Below are 14,928 nucleotides of genomic sequence, written 5' to 3' on the forward strand. Positions count from 1 at the left end.
CCCAAAAAAGGGAAACTATTCCATTCAACTTGGGTCTGGCGCATGTGAAAACATGCAACATGTTGAGGGCCCTTCCTAGCGCATTCTCCTTCCGAACAAAGGCCAAAATTGGCTATATCCCTCAATATAGGTTTGCCTGGAAAAAGTTTCTGCTCTGCGGCCAGCTTCAATCACAATGGAAGCCAGCAGCGACTGGGCCGGAGATACCGTTTCAATTTTTCAGAATGCACAAAAGTCAGTTAGCATTCTTCACCGCCATCATCATCATTATCGCCGTCATCTTCATGATCGTATACCACACATATCACACATACGCCCCGTGTGCCTGCGTTTTATCAGCCCTTCGCTGGCATGGATTCTGTTTAGCATCTCAGTTCCCCACCCACTTACACCTCGACAAACCAGTGCTTATATATTTGAATTTTAAGATAATTTAATATATTTCGATTTATAGAGAACTATAGAAGGAAGATTCACAGTATATTAATGGTTATCATATAATTATACTAATGCCTTCTATAGTATTCATGATGTGGAATGAAAGGTTTGTTTCTTTGTTCTTTAGTTTTAGGGGAATAAGAACCACTTATGTTTCAGTTCCAAAGCATGAGTCTTGGAAGTGTTCTTTCAGTGCACCACAAATGCATATAAGCCCGCACTGAAACTCCATCATGCACTCCACTTTGCATATCACATGAACTTGCACTTCGGGTTTTTGTTTTTCGTATTTCGGCAAGCGAGCAGGTGGATGCAGGAATTAGGGATCTGCGATGGGATGACAGGAGCACGCCATGAAGCACCAAAGGCTAAGGGGCTATGGTGCTGAGTCGTCTTTGTCTGCCAGACATTTGCCGTTTACTGTTCTGACATTCCAACTTGGCTGCAATGCAGGCAGGCGACTGACGTGCCTTTTGTCAGCATACGACAATTGCGTGAAATGTGCGGTTGATGTCGGCCAGTTTGTCAGGCCGTCGAGCAGCAGAAGGTAAAAATATTTTCGTAATCCGATGGCTAATGCTGTTGAGGAAAAATGTATGAACAATTTATTTCTTATACTGCAATTGGGAAGAACAAATGGAACTTTGAAATGCATAGGCCATTGAAAATATACCAGCTAGTGGTTGAACTAAAACCTGCATAATATGCTTAATAATAAGCTACCTCAATCATATATATTTAAACGAAGCGTTTCCAACTTATTTATTGGAACGCATTGCACATTTAATTTGTATAAATTAATTTAGCGCTTTCATCAAACCGAGTTCCATCCAAATTGTTTATCGCAATTGAAAATTAATATGCCAGCTCTGTTCTGTAATCCCATAATGTGTATCAACTTCAAAGTGGCCAACGCACGTCATAGCCGGCTGAGCTGCACTTAAAATGCTTTATTCGAAAAATTGCATTTAATTTGCACAATGCAAGTGAAAAAAAATTGCCTTAAAATGCAATTTTAAACGTACTATTTGTACTATGTGCATACGATGTGATAAAAGATTATGAAATATCATCAAAACGATGTGAAAAACTGGCTTAACATCTCATATATGTACATATGCGGTTATAATATACAAATATCACATATAAATGCAACAAATTTGCGGGCAACAACCATTCGAGCCACTACAATGGAGCGCCCAACAAGATGGTCAATGTACCCGTAGATTTTTATTCTCTTCTGTTGCAGGGGTATGAAATATGAGTCAAGTTTTCAATGCATGGCGGATGCATTCATTATGCCGTTGACGAGAAAACCCCCGAATGGGCGGAAGTGAGAGGGGTAGAGTGCGGGTGTGGGACGGGTGTAGTGTGAGTGTGTGTGCCGTGTATGCCATTATAGAGTTTCTTTTGGGGTTTTTTGTGTGCATTTATGACAAATGCATTGCACTCACAAAGCTCACACACACACACACGCGCACTGTCGCAATCTTTATGATCTCATGCATATGTATGCGTTTATAAATGCCACGATACTGTCGGCGAAAGAGAAAGCTGTATGTGCAACGGGATAGCACTGTTTTTTATCCAAAATGGTGGTCACTTTGGGCAACAGGCACTGCCAAAAAGATAGTTTTTTATATTTACTTAAATATTTGCAAATACTATAATGGGAATACTTGTCATATGATTGGGATCTTGTCAAGATAAAATAGGTTGCGATTTGAAAATAACATTACTCGTAAAAAAGGACATTGCCCACATTAAGTTTGATTGCCAAAAATTAAATTACCTATTAAGTTAAACAAATACCAACCCGTTCAGCAGACTGGAAATAAGAAATGCATTGCATACAAGCAGGCCTTGGAAGTAAGGGCTTTGCCAAAAAGAGTGATTGGAAAGAGCTGAATGAACTGGAAATGCCAAGAAAGAAAAACTCTTAAAAAAGGTGTTGAGAACGCCAAGTCACGAGATGTGGCACTTGGCTGAAAGGCGTTTGCTAATTTTCTAAGACATCAATTCGAGGGGAGCGATGAAAGTACGTGTGACAATGTCTGACCCCCTTCTCTTCCTTAGCACCCAGCTACGCAGCGTTTTTTGCGCTGATTTTGGCACGCACACATTTTGCATACTGATCAGCAATCAGTGGCAACGATTCTTCCAACTTTCTCGAGAGCCTGAGGCCAACTAGGAAGTGCCGAACGCAAATTAAAATTCCACTTTGGCATTTGGGGAATTCAATTATTTTTCGGTGCTCAAGGGCAGGGGCAAAGTCGCTCCACCCAATGGGTAACATGCAAGTTGACAGTTTGTCTTCTTGTTCGGCTCCTTCCTATTGACCACCAATAAATGGGGAGTTGGGCGGTATCGCAATGGCAGTCGGAATACCCGGCAAATAAATACCGAAGCATCGCTTACACATGCCCAGATTTATTGCCTCCCATCCACTCACTCTGATGCCAATTGTCAGGCAATGCAATCAGCGTGTTTATTGATTTGGAAAATTAAATATTTTTCCTTGATTTCCCACTGCGGCGCAAAATGCGAATGCGAATGCAAAAGTCGAAAAGTCGCGGCCCTCCCACATATTTCACCATAAATAACGCAATCCGATTTGCCGCTGCTTATGCTGCCATGCTTATTTTATGAAATTTCCGGCTGCCCTTAGAAAACATTTTAATTAGTTTAAATTCCCTGACAGAAACTACAAGAGATCGCCGCTCTCGGGGAATAGACGAGGTCTGCTTTGCGAGGGGCTGGATGCTAGCTAGTTGGATGCATGCTAGCTAGTTCACCGCATTGTTGTCGCTTCCGTATGGCATTCCGCTAAAAGCAAAAACATGTCGGCACACACGGCGGAGTGGAGACGAAAAAATATGGTCGGAATTTCGCTTGCTTAACGGAAATGTATAAATTGCATTTTGCGCCATCGCAAAAGAGCCTTAATGCGTAAATGGCGGCAGGAGTTGAGTGGATGGTCGGGCTGAAACTAAAGCAGGTGCATCTGGAGGAATGTTGTGCTAAATTTTAACACACGCACTCATACTCGAAAATAAATTGCACAGCTGCAGGATACACGAAATGGGCGTCAAAAGTGTCGCTTTCGGATTCGGAACGGTAACTAGATCAGAGTTAACCGAGTTAATGGTGTGCAGAAAAGTTCCAGAACTCCAGATAATACGGGTATTTTAAAAGAATACATTGTTATTTGATTATAATTCTTTCCTATCGATTTGGACTACCTAAAAATAAGTTTGCGAGCTTACTCTTGTGCAACTAGAATATTATTGGTTTTATAACAACGAAGAGTAAAAATTCTTGTCTCACGCCTCGTTGCCTTAAATTCATTATGAACATAACTTGCCAACTCCATGAGCTTTCCATTTTAATATCGGGTGTCAGGTGGTTAACTCCGCACAGACTCAGCCACCACATAGAGAAAAAAAGGTAGAAATAAAAGACGGGAAAAAAGATTGAAAGTGTTAAGAGCATTTTAGCTCTTCGTCTCGCCTGGCACACAATTCCCAGACATTTTTCACCACCATTCTTTAGCATCCTTTTCGGCAAGGAAAAAGCACTTGACACTAATGCACCTGAAAATTTAAAACATGTCATAACATAAACATTTATCATCGCGACAGGAACCGGAAGTTGAATTTAGCACTTAACTTGCTGATAACTTTTAGTGATTTTATTGCAAAAGATAGAATATTTGTGAGTGTCTTAAATATTTTTATGAACTAAAGTTCTAGTTATTTTCACTTTATTTTAAATTGCCTTTCCCAAGGCACTAGACGTATATATGCACAAGGTTAAGTACGCTGAAGTGCAAATAAATCATTTATTTTGCCTACACAAAGAATTAGAGTGTTACAAAATGCTTTCAATATTGAGCTAATTGATTTTCTCAGCAAATAATAAACACTTTTCCCATTCCACATCTACTTAATTGTGTCTCCTCACTTTAGCCAGAGCCAAATACAAACAAAGCAAAATAAGAGTCCCCAGAAAGCCTCATAAATTCCATCAAGAATATTCCTTAGCGCCTATGAGCAAATGTAGTCTAAGTAGCCCATAAAAAGCTTTGTCTAGGGCTTCTCGGCTGGGAAATGTGTGTGTGTAGGCAAATTTTTAATTTATTTCAATTTCACTTTTAATTTGGGCACTAATCTAGGCAATTTGTACTCTTACACGCCATTAAACAGTACATGAAACGGGAAATTAGTCGCGATCAGGCAACCAAGGCGATAATTAAAATACACTTTCCAAGTTGTTTTCGAAATAACGTTTTTGATATAAGGTGAATTATAAATATGATAATATAATTTTATTTAAAAAACCCCGTCGCATGATATTGTCCAGCACAACACAAATAATGCCAAATATTTCTGGAGATGTAACATTTTTGTCGAAAACAAAGCAAACAAAGTTTTAATCCAGCTGAGTAACCTTAGGCCGGTAAAAGCTTTATATTCTCGAGATAACAAATATGATACAAACAGGCAACGCCTTGCTCCATCGCCTTGCTGAGATGCCGGTGCCCTGTGAGCCATAAAATGCCCACGGAATATTTATTTGCTTTCATTTATTTTCAATAATTTCGAAATTTCCATTACATTAGTTTCGGTTGTTGTTTTTTCCCAGCGTCCTTCCCTCATGATGTTCTTTATGCCTTTGCACGAAAACAAACAAATTTTGGGGCGATTTCGAAGGGCACCCCATCGACAAATTCTTGCTTTGATTACTAAACTAAATTTCACCCCCTGGAAAAGTTGCTACAAATATAAAATAAATGCCATCGGTCTGTGGAGCCGAAAACTTTTCTCATTTCTACTTTCGATACAGCAGCCGCGGCTGTTGGATTCTCTTCGAGGCGTTTTTTCCTCAGGGCTTGTGGATACTTCTCGATACTTTTCACTGCTAGCCACCACAAATCCATGTGACATTTGGCACTTGCCCTTCGTCCTGTCTTGCCGAACAAATTTACACATCTTTTGAGTTGTTTTCGGGTTCCTTTCTTCGGTTTTTTTTTTCGCTCCGCGGCTGCTTCTGTGGAACTTTAAGTTGCTTTTGTCGTACAGCTTCCGTTTCCTGTTCATTTGTTCACATTTGGCATGTCAGATGCGAAAATTTTTTTAATATAACTGTCAACAGTTGATGTAGATTAAGAAATTATGGCAGTTCAAAGAAAGTTTGCCCTGGCAATGTTCGGATTTGTGTGCGGGTGGGGTGGAAAATCAATCAGCAACAAAGTTCTTGGAGCGACGAACTAATAATGTGAGGGCACTGAAAGAAATTGTTCAAAGTATTATTTGCTATATTTGTAACTATACTTTTCAGTTGAATTACCTGTAAGATAATCAACCATTAAATTTTTGTTAGTTAATTGGTATTCTTAATGCATGTAGCATGTTTACTTATATTACACAAAAACATCAATTTGTTTGGTATTTATGAGAGACTTATTGAGAAAATATTTTGGTAAAGGACTAAAAGTTCCGAATACTATAATGTAAGATGTACTTTACTGTATTTATGTCAAATATCTTCTTTCAAGCTTTCCATAGCAGACAACGCTATCGGCCATCTGCATGAACATTTTTTTTGCGGCAGCCATTAGGGACGGAATATGGCCAATCCATAGGCCACTTATTGCATTTTGATCGGAATCCGATTTGGATTTCCACCCAGCTCAAAGGCGAACATCTTTATTGCCCCTATTCAGCTGCCAAGACTCAGGATATGCCTTGACCAGTTTCACTTCCCATTCCAGAAACTGTTGCCAGTCGACACTGTTTCGATTTGGCATTCGACTGCACCAGAGTCTTGCATAACTGCATTCTGAAATGACTATGAATGGGCCATGGGTTTGCTAGAATTAGCTCAGCCATCGAAATTTCCCTTTTCTGGTTCTCAGAGAGAAGTTGCACGATGCAGGTGAAAGATACATTTGCCAGTGGCATTTATTTCTAATTAGGCAACTTTGTAACTGCTTTTAACTTTAGTTGTCCAATTACTCGGTAAAAGGAGCTAAATTGCAATGTCACATAACTTAAATATTTACGGCCATGAAATATTGAATTTCTGTGAAAGCTATTAATTAATACGTACATTATTATTAAGATGCTTTTAGTCAAGCTCTTTGAAATTAAGTTGAAACTTAACGAGCTTGACAATTGCACGTATCGAAGTGTAATTTTTCACCGTGACGATTCCACTCCTATTATTAATAAACCGATATGAGAAGTATCCAACTGAGTTCGTAATGCGAAAATAAGGACTCAGTTCGAGAGCGTCGCCACTTTAAGATAGTAGATAACTGCCAGGCGAATCAGTTAAAGCCCAGGATTCTGTCCCTTATCAAAACCAAATTACAAATCCCCGACTAGGAGACGGAGGGGCAAGCCCAAAGGATAATCTTGAACAACAATGGGATGAGTGAAAGGGCCAAAGTCTTTTATCAACTGAATGTGCCATAATAAATGCGAGGAAGACAAATGTGGGGAAACCAAAACGCCGTGGTCTCTTCTTGTTCCTTGCGTTGACTTTAAGTTACAGAAGACACTGGAAATCTCAGTCACTCGAAAATAATCGGGGGCCAGCAAATAAAACAAACCGGCTAACCAACTAATCGGAGAAGGGACCGACTTAGCGCTGTTGTTGCTCGACTATTGATAAGCATCGAATTCATTAATTTATATGTTCGATGAGTATCAAGCGAGGAATCGCACAAGCAGAAAGGAGTTCGCCTCCTTCGTCAGGATGGCTTTGTAATGTGAAACTAAGTGATTTGAGCCGGACATGTGTGCGATTGTATCCCTGCCCCCGTGCGTGTTTGTATCTAAGAATGTGTCTGTATATCTTCATTACAAATCCTAGCTGGGTTTCGCCTTGTGGATTTCAAATGAAATGTTCTGCCTGTCCTCTAAAGCTATGAGCCAAAGCCCCATATAAAATCGCACAGTGGGTCAGTAGCAGGTTTCTTACCAGCCGCGGTCAAAATATGATGTCAATTTATAAGGCACTGACTACTTTAATGTAAGATTGTGCGAGAGTTTTACAATATATTTTCCACTTTACGCTTTGCTATAGCCAAAGTATTGTGCACGAATATATACAAAAAACAGTTTATTCATGCCGCTGTCTACTACTAAAGCTAATTGCCTTTTAAGACCACTGTGCCATCTTTGCACTGTCTTCATGGCAAGAGCTGCCTTTGCCAGTTGGCTTTCCTTTGGGGGGACTTGTAGCTTGACTTAAGTAGTAATTTCAATCAATTTGGCCGAGCCACCACACAGAGACGCACACTCAGCCACGCAAACAAAGACAGAAAGAAAGCTCATGCCCAGGGACTGAGAACAATAAAATCTGAACTTAAATATGTCACAGCAATTAATACAACAGCAGACCGAAAACCAAACCCAAGCCAAATACAGACACCAGTCCGAAATGCCAGATACAAACATGGAACAATAACGGGGCCTTGTGTCAAAGGGCCTTTGCAAACGAAAGTGAAATCCCACACCAAAAGGCTCTGTGGCCAAAAAGCATTTGGTTATGGGGTGCAACGGGTCGTATGCGTAATATGGGCCAGGCCAATTGCTCAACTTCAATAGGTGGAATTCTGGACTATTTTGCATTTGACAGCTCATTTGTGGGTTGTTTCTTTGAAATTTCGGACTTGGGCTTTTTATTAATGTGAAAATTGTCAACTGAACATTGGGGTCAAATGATATATGGCCAATCGATGATCCAAGTCAAACAAAACAAAAACATTTACACAATTAGAATATAACCCTGGCAGCTCTATAAATCAACAAATATTTACATATATCACAGATGGAGAAAGCTAGTTATAAATCAAATTGCTACAATCAATTAAAATACTAAAAACAAGGACATTCAAGTTTTGGTGGTTACTGTTGTGCGGGTTTTAACATCCGTTGAAGGACGAAAATGTTTATGCGTCAAAATAATATGCAAGTTCATTTGTTAAAAGCTTCTGTGGAATTGCCTTTGGACACAACAAAGAAATCATGGACAACACTATCGGTTGAACATGTTACAATTCAATAACAACTCAGAACTTTAGGGATTGTGATATTTCTAATTTATTGGTAATAGTTTCGAAAAGTTCATTTGCTTAAGTTTATAAAATTAAGTTTAGTGCTCTTGCAAAAATATTCTTTTTAATAAACCTCCGTCTTTGGAGTCATCACTCCAATCGCTTTGTATCTGCAGACCATCTTTATCATTTTCCACTGCCGATGTCAAACAATCAGACCGTCCTCCAGACCAATCAATAATCCCAAAAGCTCCATTTGAGTGGCATAAACAAAATGTACGGAACTCGAGACCTTTTGGTTTTCAATTCCCCTTCACACTCCCTTTCCAGTGGCCTGACTTTCACATAAATTTCCTAAGATTATAGTGCCCACAGATCCGAAGAAGCCAGCATGTCAAGTAGCAGCGATGATGCTTAGGTGCTGGAAAATGGCAGACAGCAAGTGAAACTGCACACGAAACTGGAACTGGGATCTGGAAACTGGTAACTTGGAACTTGGCATTGAGGGGGCGTGGCTGCCCGGCCACATTGTTTTGTAATTTATTTTGTTTCCGACAGTTTTTCCATGGCGATATGCAGGGCGCCCCGGACCGAAATCAACTTGCTACTTATGCGTCGTCATTGCATAAACAAGGCACTCGACGGCAGCAGGTTTACCGGTCTGGTTTTCCCTGAGTTTTTCCCCACTCACTGAGAAATTGCAACATTACGTGCCCCAGGAGCCACGTCCACTTCTCATGCAAAGCATGCACAATTCTCCAGAGCTCTGGACTAAAGATAAATTGATATTTTGGGGCTGACTCTGGTACCCCGACATTTTCCTAGGTGCCTTATTTTTTTCTCTTTTTTGGTTAGGCAATACGCAAATGGTGAAACTGTCCATTAACAGAAAAGAAATAAAAGTTAAACAAGAACAAACAGGGAAACAATAAGGTGGACGGGCTGCAGAAAAAAAATTGAAATCCTTTATTGTCCATTGTCGGCCATGGAGTTCTCTATCAGAATGCCTTAATTAAGAACGCTCGGAGTCTGGCCAAAGAGTCAGACTTCATTTCGATTTTTAACAGCGCAGCTGTTACCAAAAACCCAACGATTCCATTCGCCTGAAAAACTCAACCCAACCAACCAGCCCCACTTCGTCCTGTCAGGGAAAAAATGGAAACCAACAATTTGCAGTTTACATTTAACAGCAGATCGAGGGGCGGTGCGGCATGGGACACGTTATTGGAAAAGCAGTGAAAATTGGTTTGTTTGACGGCCCGATGTCTGGCGGAATAACATAGCCCCGCACCTATACACATACACACTCAAGCACACACACAGCGAACGTATATTTTATATCGCATATAGTTACCGTCATTGTCGAAAACTCTCGGATAGCAGAAGAAATTACATCGATAGCGGAAAAACTTTACGATCAAGAAAAAATAAAAGTAAAATGATGAGCGCCCAACCACCGATAGACAGTCAATCAGGACCCTTATATTGAGTTGCATTTTTTGTGTCTCTTCATAAATTTACCGTGCTAGAGGATTCCAATCATGTCGCTGCCACTGAAAGTATTCACAAAAAATATGACATATTTTTAATGAATACATAACGAATATATAAAACAAGAAAACTACAACATGTTTTCTTGTTAATATTTATAAAATGGAATGTTTTCTTTTTCCAAATTATTTGCAGTAGGATCGATTTTAGTTAGCAACCTTCAAATTTTACATTGATAGGTATAAAGTAGAATAAGTTTAGGTAGGAAATGTGGCGCTACAATAATGCATATACATAGGTGCTTTACAAAATATTAGTTTCTACCTTCCCTACCTCGCCTAATCTGCCAAACATTTGCGTGCATTTTGAATCGATGAAGCATTCATGGGCAGCCACTCGAAATGCAAACTCCCTCTGCACATATTGAGGAAATCGTTTTTCGCAGCAAATATTTACAAGAAATACGAATTTTAATTTATGCAACAATCGACGAGACGAATCGTCTAAATGGAGTTCGTCGGGAGTCCAGGGGGCCAAACAAATCGATCCATCAACTGCAGTTGCAGCTGCCCATGCAAGATTGCTGGCGAAAAACAAAAGGTATATTTGTATCTATGCATTTTGTATGCGGGTTTTCAGCAACTGTTGTCCACCAGGTAGTTGACACAACCCACTCAAAACCCCCCGGTTGCCCCATAAATTCTCGGGAGCCCAGCAAACCATTTATGTTTATATTTGGCACATTCCACACTTGTCATCCGCTGCTCCGAAATTCCCACACGCAGGCCAATGCAAAAGTGAAAATCAACAGCCCCATTTTTAGACGACACCAATGGTGTTTGGTTACCCGTCCAAATTAAAAATGGGATTTACACGCTAATTTAGATATTATTTATTTTTTTTTTTTTTCAATTTAAAAATTATGTTTTTTGAAAAATTATGAGTAGAGCAAAGAATAAAATAAAATCCTTTAAATAAATTTATGAGACTGTGACGTGTAAATTAAGATATTTAAATTAACTTATGCGTTTTGTTTTACCAAAATTGTGGTCACTTAATATTGTCGCCGCTAGGTGGAGCTCGTGAGAAACCTCTGGAAACAGTCGCATTGCTTCTAGCATATCTCAACCAGCTTTATACTTGCATTAGCTGACTAACGTATATCTTACAGTCGGACACTCGACTAAAGCATTCTCCCTGGTCCTTTCACTAAAAAAGCGGCATTGGATGGGCAAGGGACAGGGTTAAAACTCAGGGCTTTGTTGGTTTCCATGTGCGATGATGCTTTTGGCGCCGCTTTGGCGGTCGCCTGCAAATACACACACAGCCGACACTCAGGGAAAACTCGCATGAATGCCAAATCCAGAGTGCCTTTTAAGTCCAGATCATCCTTTGTGAAGGACACACCCCTTAGGATCTCACGTGCAAAAAGTCTATGCTTTCTTTTGTCTGAATAATTATTTAATACGTATGTGTTTTAAATGTATAAGTTTTCCACATAAATGGGATAATAAATCATACAACCAATTTCGTTTTGGCCCAGCATTATAACATCTCCCTTTGTTTATTGTTACATTTTAGAAACAATTTCTAGTGCGCAGCTAATATGTATTGTACCGCACCCTAGTTTAGAGTAATACAATAAATAATTAAATAAAAACATACAAGTAGTGCCAATAAACTTTTAGGCAATTAAATTTTACATATATATTTTTAAAACATTTTTCAGCCAGTTCAGCCTCTATTCAAATTCTCTTTTTTGTATCTTATAACAAAATCTTGGCTTAAATACTTAATCCGGTATATTTCATTCAATATATTCAATTTGAAGTGCTGCACAATGCATACCGAAAAAACATGACAAAGAACAAGTGTCATGCTAAAAATTGCACAGATTTTCATTTAACATAATTCCCGAAACACAAAAAAAAAAGTTCGCCAAACCAGAGTGGCGAAAAACCAAACAAAACACACACAAAAGTGGGAGTCTGTCGCCATTGTCGCGGCTCCAATTCAATACAATAATAATAAAATTTGTATGCAAAATAGGCGTTGAGTGTTGAATGCATGCAAAAAGATTGCAGGACGAAACCACTGGGCGGGCGTATTGTGGTGCCGGGTGTTGCAGGGTGGTGTATCGCATAGTGGCTCGATTTACATATACAAATATGCAGGAGAGCGGCGATGTTGTTGGCTCGTGTTGAAAAATCGTAATCAAAAATTGCGCAATAATTTGCATGTTTATTTAATAGCCGGTCGCATAGAGCGCCCAAATGACCTGCCGCCCGGCCATTTTCCCCTTTGAAAATACAGGAAAAATGCAGGACAAAGTGTCCTTTGCTTATACACACACATATGTGAGTGCCTGGCATTGCAGTGACAAACATTTCGGTAAATGCCACAAACTGCGAAACTCTGCATGTGCTTTTTTCTTTTTAATGCCTTCGGTCACCCTCATTTCTAGGCTTTTACCCCCTTTTTGGCTGCCATTGAGTATCTCATAATGTGAGTAATTTTTTTAGCTTCCACGCTAATGAAATTGTCTGCGGGCTGAGCTTTGTTCGCACTCTTTTGAGTTTGTTTTTGTCATTGGGGGGGGCAAAAACGTTGGCCGCAAAATTTTATGACACTCTAAAATCAAAACAAAACACCAACCAAACAGAAAACCAACAAAAGAGACCCCCCAAATTAGCGGACAATTTTAGAGATAGAGGTTTTTGTTTGGGGTATTTTTGCCCGAATGCTGAATCACAATCGTGGAGTTGCAAATGAGCGGAAATTAAGAGCAATCGTATCATAAAATTTTAAAGTATTAACAGAAAAAAAATTGTATATTTTTTGAGTTTTTTTTAAAGTTAACTTGTAATAATAGTGAAAGATAGGCCTGCCACGTTAGGCCAGAAAATAAAGCGGCAGCAGATTTATACCTTCGAAAAAAGTGTACCAATAGTCATATATGACTTCACACATAAACACATTGCATCGCATTGGCAATATTTTGACTGTTTCGTAATTTATTTGACATATTTATGGGGTTCATAAATACAGATACATACATATATAATGCATTTATTTCTGTTTGTCGATTTTTTAGTTTTTATGGCAAGCAATGAAGTTGCAAGCAGGGAGACCCATCAAAAATGTATTTATACGTTCAAGTTTGGACTACTTCCAAAGCCCAGCGACTATGAAACGCAACAAAAACAAATAATTTCACTATTTTCGCTGCAGTTGTTGCTCTGCTCACACCCCATACTCCGCCTGGTCAAAGTTGCAATAGCAAAACATAAAACATTTTTTATGTAATGGTTTTTATTTTTTCCCACCCCGTCCCAGCAGATCTTCTCCTGGCTTATTTTCCGTTTTGGCTTCTTTCTGTGGGCAGCTGCCTGAACTATTGACAGCTGATGATAAAAAATTGTTTGAAAAATAAACCAAAAGCCTGGAAAAAATATAGAGTGGGCGAAAGTGTGGGGATGAATAGGTACTGGAAATGGATTTCGAGCTGGGTGGAAAAATGGCCAGCTAGATTTGGCTTAAAAGAAGAACTGAAATGCATAGCTTTTGCGACTTGACTTGGTCAAGTGGTTGGTACCGGAGTGATATAGTGACTAGGTTTTCCAATTTACTTTGAACATTTAGGAGCTTCAACAAGTTTGCAGTTTTGTAAATATATCATAAACCTACTCTTCTTCCCATTACCATTATATAAATATTATACAGCATTGTTCTAAAGGCCAGTTTGAAGAAAATCCCTCCGATTACTGCGAAAAGTCTTTTATTTCAGACACTTTTTCCATTAGACCAAATCCTGCATTTAATTGGCATTGGCATTATATAAAGGTGAAAATTGTGCCCCTCGTCGCCATAGTCCTGTAGTCAATCCATTCCATTTGAGTACGTCCCAACGCATCCATTCGCGAATTAAACATTTTTCGCCTTTACACTTTTAATTTATGTATTTACTTTCCTGGTTTATTTGCCTTTCTTTATGCCAGCCGGCAACTTGGGACCCTCTGTGGCAGCCACCTGCGGCATTTTCACTTTCCGAGCCTCTTATTGAAATTCCAAAGTTGAAATGACTGCAAAGTGAGAGAGGACGGATGGGGCAGGACGAGGACTCCGGGTGATGGTCGAGGTCCTGGCAGTGGCTACAGTGTTGACAGCCATGTCAGTTACCATACCCATCGCCGTCATCGGTTGCCGTTTTCCCGTTGAGCTCCTCTTTTTCCCTGGTCGAGTTTTGTGGTCGCGTTTCGGTCTGGAGTCTGCTTTGAGTCTGCTATATAGCATAGATATATGTATGTAGAATAATACATTTTTGGGGCTTCATTTAAGTGTGAGAAGCACTTGCAAGGCAACTTAGAGGCGACCCTTTCCTTGTTTTGTTTGTTTTGTCTGTGTTGTCTGGCACTTTGTTTTGCTGCTTAACTTTTGATCAGCTTTTAATATAACTTAATGTGGCCAAATTAAATGCTTTTTGTCTGTAAAGTTTTATTGCAAATTATACATTGAAGTCGCGGTCAACGCCTCACCCGATTGCAAAATCAATAAAAACGCAGGGTAAGCCAGAACATAAATTTTTAAACATGTTTGCTATAAGCTGCTATAAGCCACATAACCAAAACAACTTATTTTGAGATCCTCTGGGGCTTAGCAATTTATTTTGGCAAATTAATGCAATGTTTGTTAAATGCTGAATCCACCAGGTGGATTTATTATGTAAATATTAATGAGCAAAATGAAAACAAATTAAAAAACAAACTGCTTAAAACAAGGCCAAATATACAACGGATTTAAATAATGAATTTGTAAATACATATTTTGTCAGGAAAAACGCAATCAAACAACAACTTGGTACTGTAGCACTAGTGGCTGCCAGATAGGAGAAAAGTGGGCATTACAGATGGTTTATAAAAGTCATAACAACAATA

General features: G+C 39.3%; 1 protein-coding gene across 1 annotated transcript in view; it reads left to right on the forward strand.

Moving 5' to 3' along the window:
- LOC117150405 overlaps positions 1-14,928 on the forward strand; it is a 40,227-nt gene that overhangs the window by 15,152 nt on the left and 10,147 nt on the right. The window lies entirely within an intron of this gene.

This window comes from Drosophila mauritiana, chromosome 2L, assembly GCF_004382145.1.
Source record: "Drosophila mauritiana strain mau12 chromosome 2L, ASM438214v1, whole genome shotgun sequence".
NCBI classification, from domain to species: Eukaryota; Metazoa; Arthropoda; class Insecta; order Diptera; family Drosophilidae; genus Drosophila; species Drosophila mauritiana.